The 10,681-nt window shown below is 39.9% G+C and overlaps 1 protein-coding gene across 1 annotated transcript in view; it reads right to left on the reverse strand.

Moving 5' to 3' along the window:
• grm8a (glutamate receptor, metabotropic 8a) overlaps nt 1-10,681 on the reverse strand; it is a 314,346-nt gene that overhangs the window by 154,666 nt on the left and 148,999 nt on the right.

The following is a 10,681-nucleotide window of genomic DNA, read 5'->3' on the forward strand; positions in this document are numbered from 1 at the left end:
CTGTAGAGTGAAAATGGAACGCACACGCTATTTGTTGTTTGTTGATATCACGCAGTCTGTTCTTCTTCTCTCGGTTATCACGCAGTCTGTCTTCCGGATGTTTCTTTTGAATGACGAATACACACTACCGCCGCCTGCTGGTAAGGAGAGTTATTGCCACTCACGCATGCGCAGTTCGTACGTGCTTCTTGGCCGTCGGCTGAAGTCTTTGCGGTGTGTTCCAGTGCGACACATGGCCCGGACGCAGAGACGCGAGGCGAGAGTCGGGTCCGTCTGTGTCAGTTCTTTGGTGTCAGCTTGGTGTGTCCGGCCCGTAACTCTTTCCTACCAATGGTCTAAATTCAACTCTATTTAATTGAATGAGATACAAAAAGGCAACCCTAGCAAATTAACATCCCACAAGACTTAAAACATTTAATTATCTTTGGTAAATTGTGTATGAACTAATATGATAATTGAATCAAATGCAGTTTTCCTCGTAACTGTAATCCTTCCCTATCATCTTTATTGAGTTTGAGTGTGCGGTAAACATCATCTCTTATGATGTATTCATTTGGTTTTCATTTTTAATGACTTATTAGTTGTGGTTGGGGAGTAACTTCATGAAGTGGTTGTAACATTGTGATTCTTTGGGCATACCCTTTCCAGAGGAGTCATTCTGAAGTGCTAAGTGAGTGGAGTGGTTTGCCTCAATCATCATTTGATTTAATGAGATATAGTTATGAGGACAAATGCCCTGCTCTATTTGTCTCCATCACTGTCTCCGGGGAAATCTGACAAAATTCTGCGGGGTCTTTCAAAATCGATTTACAGCTCTGCTGATTCTTCTCACTCGTCTATCCTTTACACTCAGTCACTGTTTCCTTCCCTTGACCACCATCTGCTCACTTCTGTCTTTTCCTCGCTGGTTCTCTTACTCTTTTCACTCCATCCATCACGCTCATGTCTCCCGTCCCTCTTTAAGGCTATACTATCTTTCATTTCTACCGTCCCTATTTCACTTTTCCCTTTCCTCCCCATGTCTGTCACCATGCTAAATACAGTATATCCTTTATGTGTCTCCTTTCCTCTCTCCTTCACACTGTCCCTCCCTCCATCCTTCTCTCATTTTGTCCACCTTCCTCTTTCGCTCTCTGGATGGAGTGAATGGCAATTGGTTCCTCCCAATCACTTCACAGGCAAAATGAAAATGGCTCCAGTAAAAGATTATGAGGCAAATCCATAACGGCTATCAAAGCTAACAAGGGGGAGCACTGGATCACACACACACACACACACACACACACACACACACACACACACACACACACACACACACACACACACCACACACACACACACACACACACACACACACACACACACACACACACACACACACACACACACACACACACACACACACACACACACACACACACACACACCCACAACACACACACACACACACACACACACACACACACACACACACACCACACACACACACACACACACACACACACACACACACACACACACACACACACACACATCACTTCAGGGGACATCACATTGACGTACATGCATTTCCTGGAGACTTATTCTAACCTTAATCATAACCAACACATGCCTAACCCTAACCCTTACCCTTACCCTTACCCTAACCCTTAGCCTTACCCTAACCCTTACCCTAACCCTTACCCTAACCAAGTCTTCACCGTAAAATTAATGATTCCCCTTATGGGGACCTCCATTATGTCCCCATAAGGGAGGCGAGAGGTGACTGTGTAAACAGATGTAGGTCCCCACAAGGATACTAATGCTAGGCCACACACACACACATTGTCACACACACACATTGGATTCCCAGTATACACTGATATAGAGGTTGACAACCTCTTAAGCATACTGTTTTGACATACAATGCATGCAAAACACTATGGTTAATAGCAACAGTACAAACGACTAAAAGCTCCGGTACAACACTGACACACACATAGCCGACACACACATCATTTATTCATTCTAACTCAATTATAGCTTAAATATCACATCATTAAAACAGTGTCAGCATTAATGATGTGATACAGCAGTGTTGCAAAAAGGGAACAGAGGAGGGAAATGGAGAGTTGAAAAGGAAGTGTAAATTAATTAAATAAAAAGAGAGAGCTGTGAAAAGAGAGTGCACACGCAACAACTTTGGAAGGTAATGTCAGAAAAAGGGGAAAAATATGTGTCTGAAATTCCAAGGAAGAGCTACGCAGAAGGAAATGTAACTTTGAGCACCAACAATTAGCATCATACATTTCATTGAAATGGTACATTTGCTCTAAACCTGATTTTTTTTTGTGTTTGTTTCGCACACATTTTAGCACAATTAAACCAGCTATTGATTCATATTATCCATTTGTTTGTCTTTGATTTACCATTGTTGTTGAAGGGAGGTTACTTCCTGGTTCAGGAAAAGGCGTGGCTTGGAGCTGAGGACAGCAAGCAGCCACTTGGGCCAAATTGGGACAAACCATATGTTCGAATGTCAAAGGGGGGATTAGGGTTTTGGCAGCGTGCTTGCTGTTATATTCTGTTGACCTCTTTGTAGGCCGAAAGATTATTGGTTTATATTAATTTGTTTGCATGTTGTGGTAAAGAAAGGGTGTCCCGTTGCCTCCCTGCTAGGTCCCTGACACCTTCTAATGCACTGGGTTGCACCACGTGTCAAAATAAGGCGTTCTGTTTTAAAAAAAAGTGCTCAACGTTGTGAATTTAAACCACTTAGGTTCGGTTTGGGACACGATTGTGGCTTGAGTTCATATTTTCCCACATTAAGTTAAAATAACTCCACATTGTGTTCATACAGGATACAAACCCCCCATTCAAGCTAAACCACCTCAAAGACAGGCGATGACATAGTGTGTACTGTACTGCTGTGGTAGTATTGTTTGCAAAGAGAGAAAGTTTGACTTCACCTCTTCCCCTGACTTCTCCTCCATCTTCTCCCCATGACCTCCATGTACCTTAGTTTTTCTGCTGCATCACATTTTCCTCTCTGCCTTTCAAGTCAAAGACAGTGAGGAGAAAGGAGAGGATTTAAAACATTAGGATGAATACGGAGAGGGGAAGGGATTCATATGAATAGCACGGCTGTTTCAGTGAGTATGAATATGAGTTCTGGTGACAGGGGAATATACTGTAGGAAAGTGCTTCGAATAATTTCCCTCACATGGAATTCACTTCTCTCCTCTCTTTCCGCCTTCTTCCTCTTCATCCATCGCTCCGCCATGACAGAGGGATACAGACAGGTCTCAGCTCTCACCCGCTGGGGATTTTCCTCCCCCGGGATTCTGTGATCTCCCCCCCCCCCCCCTTCCTTTCAATTGCAATGCCCTCCATTGGCATCACAGTGAAACAATATTGGCAGAGCATCAAAAGGCTCTTTCTCTCCTCCTATCCCTCTCTTTTTCTCTCTGCCCTTCACCCTCTTCTCTGAACATGTTTAACTTTCCATTTTTACATTTAAATCTCAATTCCAGTGAGCTCGTAGCAGGACAGTACTACACAGTCGGATGCTTCCCTCTTTTTCCAACACAGAGGGACATCTTCTTTCTCTCAGGCTTACTCTCCTGTCTCTTCCAGTTTTTTACTTTTCAATCTCAATGTGCTCTCGACTCACTGAATCAGGTTCGCAGTATAGGTGTGCGGTGTGTACGCCCCAAATGGCCCAGCAAGGCCTCCCAGGCAAACAGAAGGTCATTTATATTCAGGCCTATCCACATACACTTCTTTTTCACCAATATGTAGTGTGCATCCAACTTTGTCACAAAGGCTTAGTTATCATCACCTACAACAGGCCCGGCGAGCAAATCTGAATATGCGTCATTACAAATGAAATACCATTAAAACACCATGGCCAACAGCATTGTGTTACGACACACACATCTCGCACAAATGAACATGTGAGTACTGTGAGTAACCCTAACCCCAGAGATGGCAATAGTACACACATCCTTTACTCAAGTAGAAGTACAGATACTCGTGTTTAAAAATACTCTGGTAAAAGTAGAAGTACTGACTAAACTTCTTTACTCAAGTGAAAGTAAAGAGGCTTTGAAATGTACTTCAGTAAAAAGTACCCATAACTAGCAGCTGTTTTAAAGAGTACCTGACCTCCCTTTATATTAATAGAACAATAATGTCATTGTTAGCTAATGAATGTTTCCATGCTGAACAACGGCAACATGACAACGTTTCCATTGGTCCCTCTTCTTTAGAGAAGACCAGGACATGATGGATACACGGATCGTGTTCAAATCAATAGGCACGCAATGACTCTAAAGAATAATGATCACGCACCAAACACACATTCAGACTAAAGGAACCAGCTGTTTGGGAAAATGAGAGAAGTAGAAAGTACAGGTATTTGAGTTCAACATGTAAGAAGTAGAAAGTACAGGTATTTGTGTTCAACATGTAAGAAGTAGAAAGTACAGGTATTTGTGTTCAACATGTGAGAAGTAGAAAGTACAGGTATTTGTGTTCAACATGTAAGAAGTAGAAAGTACAGGTATTTGTGTTCAACATGTAAGAAGTAGAAAGTACAGGTATTTGTGTTCAACATGTGAGAAGTAGAAAGTACAGGTATTTGTGTTCAACATGTAAGAAGTAGAAAAGTACAGGTATTTGTGTTCAACATGTAAGAAGTAGAAAGTACAGGTATTTGGGTTCAACATGTAAGAAGTAGAAAGTACAGGTATTTGGGTTCAACATGTAAGAAGTAGAAAGTACAGGTATTTGTGTTCAACATGTAAGAAGTAGAAAGTACAGGTATTTGGGTTCAACATGTAAGAAGTAGAAAGTACAGGTATTTGAGTTCAACATGTAAGAAGTAGAAAGTACAGGTATTTGGGTTCAACATGTAAGAAGTAGAAAGTACAGGTATTTGGTGTTCAACATGTAAGAAGTAGAAAGTACAGGTATTTGAGTTCAACATGTAGAAGTAAAAGACAGGTTATAGAAGTACAGGTATTTGTGTTCAACATGTAAGAAGTAGAAAGTACAGGTATTTGTGTTCAACATGTAAGAAGTAGAAAGTACAGGTATTTGGGTTCAACATGTAAGAAGTAGAAAGTACAGGTATTTGTGTTCAACATGTAAGAAGTAGAAAGTACAGGTATTTGGTGTTCAACATGTAAGAAGTAGAAAGTACAGGTATTTGTGTTCAACATGTAAGAAGTAGAAGTACAGGTATTTGGGTTCAACATGTAAGAAGTAGAAAGTACAGGTATTTGGTGTTCAACATGTAGAAGTAGAAAAGTACAGGTATTTGGGTTCAACATGTAGAAGTAGAAAGTACAGGTATTTGTGTTCAACATGTAAGAAGTAGAAAGATTACAGGTATTTGTGTTAGAATGCAAGAAAGTTAGAAAGTACAGGTATTTGTGTTCAACATGTAAGAAGTAGAAAGTACAGGTATTTGTGTTCAACATGTAAGAAGTAGAAAGTACAGGTATTTGGGTTCAACATGTAGAAGTAGAAAGTACAGGTATTTGTTGTTCAACATGTAAGAAGTAGAAAGTACAGGTAATTTGGGTTCAACATGTAAGAAGTAGAAAGTACAGGTATTTGTGTTCAACATGTAAGAAGTAGAAAGTACAGGTATTTGTGGTTCAACATGTAAGAAGTAGAAAGTACAGGTATTTGTGTTCAACATGTAAGAAGTAGAAAGTACAGGTATTTGTGTTCAACATGTAAGAGTAGAAAGTACAGGTATTTGTGTTCACATGTAAGAAGTAGAAAGTACAGGTATTTGTGTTCAACATGTAAGAAAGTAGAAAGTACAGGTATTTGGGTTCAACATGTAAGAAGTAGAAAGTACAGGTATTTGTGTTCAACATGTAAGAAGTAGAAAGTACAGGTATTTGTCGTAACATGTAAGAAGTAGAAAAGTACAGGTATTTGTGTTCAACATGTAAGAAGTAGAAAGTACAGGTATTTGTGTTCAAAATGTAGAAGTAGAAAGTACAGGTATTTGAGGTTCAACATGTAGAAGTAGAAAGTACAGGTATTTGGTTCAACATGTAAGAAGTAGAAAGTACAGGTATTGGGTTCAACATGTAAGAAGTAGAAAGTACAGGTATTTGTGTTGAACATGTAAGAAGTAGAAAGTACAGGTATTTGGGTTCAACATGTAAGAAGTAGAAAGTACAGGTATTTGGGTTGTTCAACATGTAAGAAGTAGAAAGTACAGGTATTTGTGTTCCAAACATGTAAGAAGTAGAAAGTAACAGGTATTTGTGGTTCAACATGTAGAGAAGTAGAAAGTACAGGTATTTGTGTTCAACATGTAAGAAGTAGAAAGTACAGGTATTTGTGTTCAACATGTAGAAGTAGAAAAGTACAGGTATTTGTGTTCAACATGTAAGAAGTAGAAAGTACAGGTATTTGTGTTCAACATGTAAGAAGTAGAAAGTACAGGTATTTGTGTTCAACATGTAAGAAGTAGAAAGTACATGGTATTTGTGTTCAACATGTAAGAAGTAGAAAGTACAGGTATTTGTGTTCAACATGTAAGAAGTAGAAAAGTACAGGTATTTGTGTCAACATGTAAGAAAAGTAGAAAAGTACAGTATTTGGTCAACATGTAAGAATAGGAAAGTACAGGGTATTTGGGTTAACATGTAAGAAGTAGAAAGTACAGGTATTTGTGTTCAACATGTAAGAAGTAGAAAGTTACAGGTATTTGTGTTCAACATGTAAGGGTATTTGTGTTCAACATGTAGAAGTAGAAAGTCAGGTATTTGTGTTCAACATGTAAGAAGTAGAAAGTACAGGTATTTGGGTTCAACATGTAAGAAGTAGAAAGTACAGGTATTTGTGTTCAACATGTAAGAAGTAGAAAGTACAGGTATTTGTGTTAGACATGTAAGAAGTAGAAAGTACAGGTATTTGTGTTCAACATGTAAGAAGTAGAAAGTACAGGTATTTGTGTTCAACATGTAAGAAGTTAAAGTAAAAAGTCGTCAGAAAAATAAGTAGTGGAGTAAAGTACTAATACCAGAAAAATGTACTTAAGTATTTGTACTCCACTACTTCCCACCTCTGCCTAACCCTAACCCCTTTGAGGCCGCTCATAGTGTGAGCTATGGATCTAAGCTAAACCTAGGTTTTAATAGTTTTCAGTGACATTACAGTGTTTGAAAATACTTTCTTTTGCACTGACTCCATTGCAAATGTGCATTTAACGCCCTGTTGTGCATTTGATATCGACCTGCTGTCTGTTTCTTCAGCTCTTCATTGACTGGACTCCTTCGCTCCTGATTGAAGACCGCTTCTCTCCAGAGTCTCTGAATCCTCCAAAGCCAAAGAGCCCCCCTGCTGTCCAATCCATCACATGTAAACACAACAAAACGGTCTCACCAACAAATGATGAGCTCTAATCATTGTCCAATCCAAAAAAACGTGGATTTGTCTCTCCAGAAGAAACTACTTGACGTCCTATTGATGTGTGGTGATGAAGTGGAGATGATAGAAGGGCACAGCTACACGATAGAAAACCTTTTTGCGTGCAATACAAAAATAATAGTAACAATGTGAATTGGAAATGCTTTTATGCTAACAAACAAAAATGGAAAACATTCTCTTTCTTACACAAAGAAACATTTTTGTTACCGAACAAGACGGCCCAAAACACATTAGGAGAAACACGAAATGCCTTTGCCCCCGTCGACCACCGTATTTATAGGTGTATAAAGTATATTGTAAGAATGGAGGAGAGAAAGAGATACTACCAAATATAGTACTGATGTATGCTTTTCGCAAGGATGTCTACTTCAACGTCCATGTATTCCTCGCTTTAGAACACCTGCTTGGAAAGTGAAAGGAATCTAAATGGACGATATATGTAAATAGGGAAAGAAGGACTAAAGACTATGTCAGAGCCACTTAACTGACATGAAGACTGTTAATATGATCTTTCTGATGAACAGTGGACAAGGACATCAAACAAAGCTTGCAGGTCGTGGAGAGATTTAATGAACCAACGCGGCGGTACTTGCGCTTCAAATTAATTCCATCTCTCTTCCTGTTCCTCTTTTTCAAAGCCCAGTTAGCACTATCGGAATTAATCTCTCTTTTATCTCCATCTCCTTCATGCCATCACCTTGCACCGTCTCCGCCGACTAAATGAGTTATTCTGTCTCATCTTCATCACCTTTCTATCACCCTCTCAAAATGTTCATCTCTCTGTCACTTAACCCTTCTCCAAAGGCCATCATCCTCTGTCCAAAATCCACGCTTCGACTCAATTTACTCTCATTCTCTACTTGTCCGTCCCTGCCCTGCAGTCATTCCAATTCTCCTCTCGCTTTACTATCCTACAAAAGTCTCACCTTCACCCCTCTTTGTTTCACACAGGCCGACTCTCCCTCCTCACTTTCTGAATCGCTCCATCTCGTTTTACATTTCACTGAATCAGAGAAAACAGAGAGGCGCTATGCCCTTGCATTCATGTTTGTCCTTCTCCAAAACGCCCAGGGCGGAGAAAAAGTGGCGTGAAAACAATAATCTGTGATCATTTCATATCAGGTCCAGAGAGTGAGTCAAGATTGGATAAAATGCCGGAAGCATCAGCGAATAATGGCCGCATTTCCGTACGTTAGTGCTACCAAAATCGCACGTTGTCGACGGTGGAAGTGTTTGAATCAATTCATTATCTTCAACAAAGAACCGCATTTGTATAATTACTGTAAACAAGCCAATCCAAAGCAAAGAGCTTTGTCAGCTTTGTGACAGGAAGAAAAAACAGGTCATGGGAAATGGAGTTTTAATTTGGAGGTCTCTCTCACACAGGTGTGTTCAATATGGCTTAATTAATGGAGTTTTAATTTGGAGGTCTCTCTCACACAGCTGTGTTCAATATGGCTTAATTAAAGGGGTTTAATTTGCAGGCCATAATTGATTGAAAGCTACCTCGCTCTGCTGTAGTTTGTTCGTATCGGTTCAGTTATTGGTCACTCCAACGAACTGAATAGGCGGGAGAACCATACAATGTTGGAGAAATGATTAGTTATCGTTGGAGCTTCATGACTGATTGGATCAAATGGGGACTGTTGGTGTTGACATCCGAAATATTCAAATTAGGCATTTACTAGATTTATATAACAAAAGGTAATCAGGTTCCCTATAGTTTAAGTTACACATTGACGCGCTGCAATAACCTGGGGTCTCGTTTTGAAGCCGATGCATGCAGAAAGCGTGTTACACAGTTTCCCACTCAAAAGTTGGGATCTCTAAAACAAACTTGATGGGCGAATACGCAGACAGAACCCTGACGCATGAGTTTAAAAGTAAAATCACTTATACGGTGGTGAATTGGAGCCTTTCTGCATTTGTATTTGAACTTAGATTGAACAGTAAAAATATTGATGACCCAACTACAAAGCACGCCTATTCCATCAGGATTTAATATAGACATCATCAATGTTAGATTCTGGTTTTATCGGAACGTCCTCCTCCCAAAAAGGTCAATAATTAAAAAGGTAAACACCTTTTTATATTGAAAGTGTGAACTGGTAAAAAAAAATCAAAACATTCCTGAGCTTAACTTCCCCTAAAGAAGTTCTAGAAATTCATCAGCCTCTTTTTCTAACAGTAATATTTGATACCAAAACATGTAATTAAACCTAGAAAACCTGTCCATCTAGTTTACTATTAAAAGGAATGATATTTGTTATTTTATCGTGAAGGTTTTACTGACCTTGTGCAATCCTATTTAAGAATGAAATATGCCATAGTATCCTTTCCCTAGCTCAACGAGGTCTAATAAATCAGTACAACAGAAAAACACCTGTGTGCATTATTCCAAAATAATCAAGTAAATGCAGGTATCATAATGTGTTGTAACACAAAGCAATCAATAAAGAAAACACAATCACTCTGTCATACAGTAAAGTGTGCAGTAAACAGCAGGGGACTTCAGAAGGTGACCTGCTCCTGTCTGCAGGGTAAAAAGGTAACATCTCACAGGAGGAGCCGCCCACACATTCACATGCCGAACTGCAATTCCCACAGAACATAGGTCTTACAGACAGCAACGCAATCAAACACACTCACACACACACACGTACACACACCTCAGAGCCCAGAGGCTGTTGTTGCTCTTTCTATGGTAATTATGTGATCAGGTATTCTGGTTAAGCACTCTCAGGAGAGCCGCCTAATGCTATGTTAAACAGTCCATTCTGTCATAGCTGTCACTGTAGCGCTGCCTGTGTGTATGTGTATGTGTGTGTGTGTGTGTGTGTGTGTGTGTGTGTGTGTGTGTGTGTGTGTGTGTGTGTGTGTGTGTGTGTGTGTGCTGTTCCACTCAGTGCTGTATGAATCCCTTGCCGTTCCTCTTAACAGGTGTGTGTCTCTTTCTTCGCCCTCTCTCCATCTCTGTCAGAAATCATTAATATGCTCGACACGTGTACATGTATAGGAGCAACAATGGCAAAGTGCAACATGGGAATTCAAAATAAATGATAACATTTGCCATAAGTCTGCATATCAGGATCAACAAAAGCCCTTTTTCATTTGGAGCTGGAGTTGTGTACGTGAACAAAATAAGCTGCTGGAAGGCAAGGCATTTGAGCTACATGCTCTGTTTTTGCACACACACATACACACACACACACACACACACACCCACACACACCCCCACACA

This window comes from Gymnodraco acuticeps, unplaced genomic scaffold (assembly GCF_902827175.1).
Source record: "Gymnodraco acuticeps unplaced genomic scaffold, fGymAcu1.1, whole genome shotgun sequence".
Lineage (NCBI taxonomy): Eukaryota > Metazoa > Chordata > Actinopteri > Perciformes > Bathydraconidae > Gymnodraco > Gymnodraco acuticeps.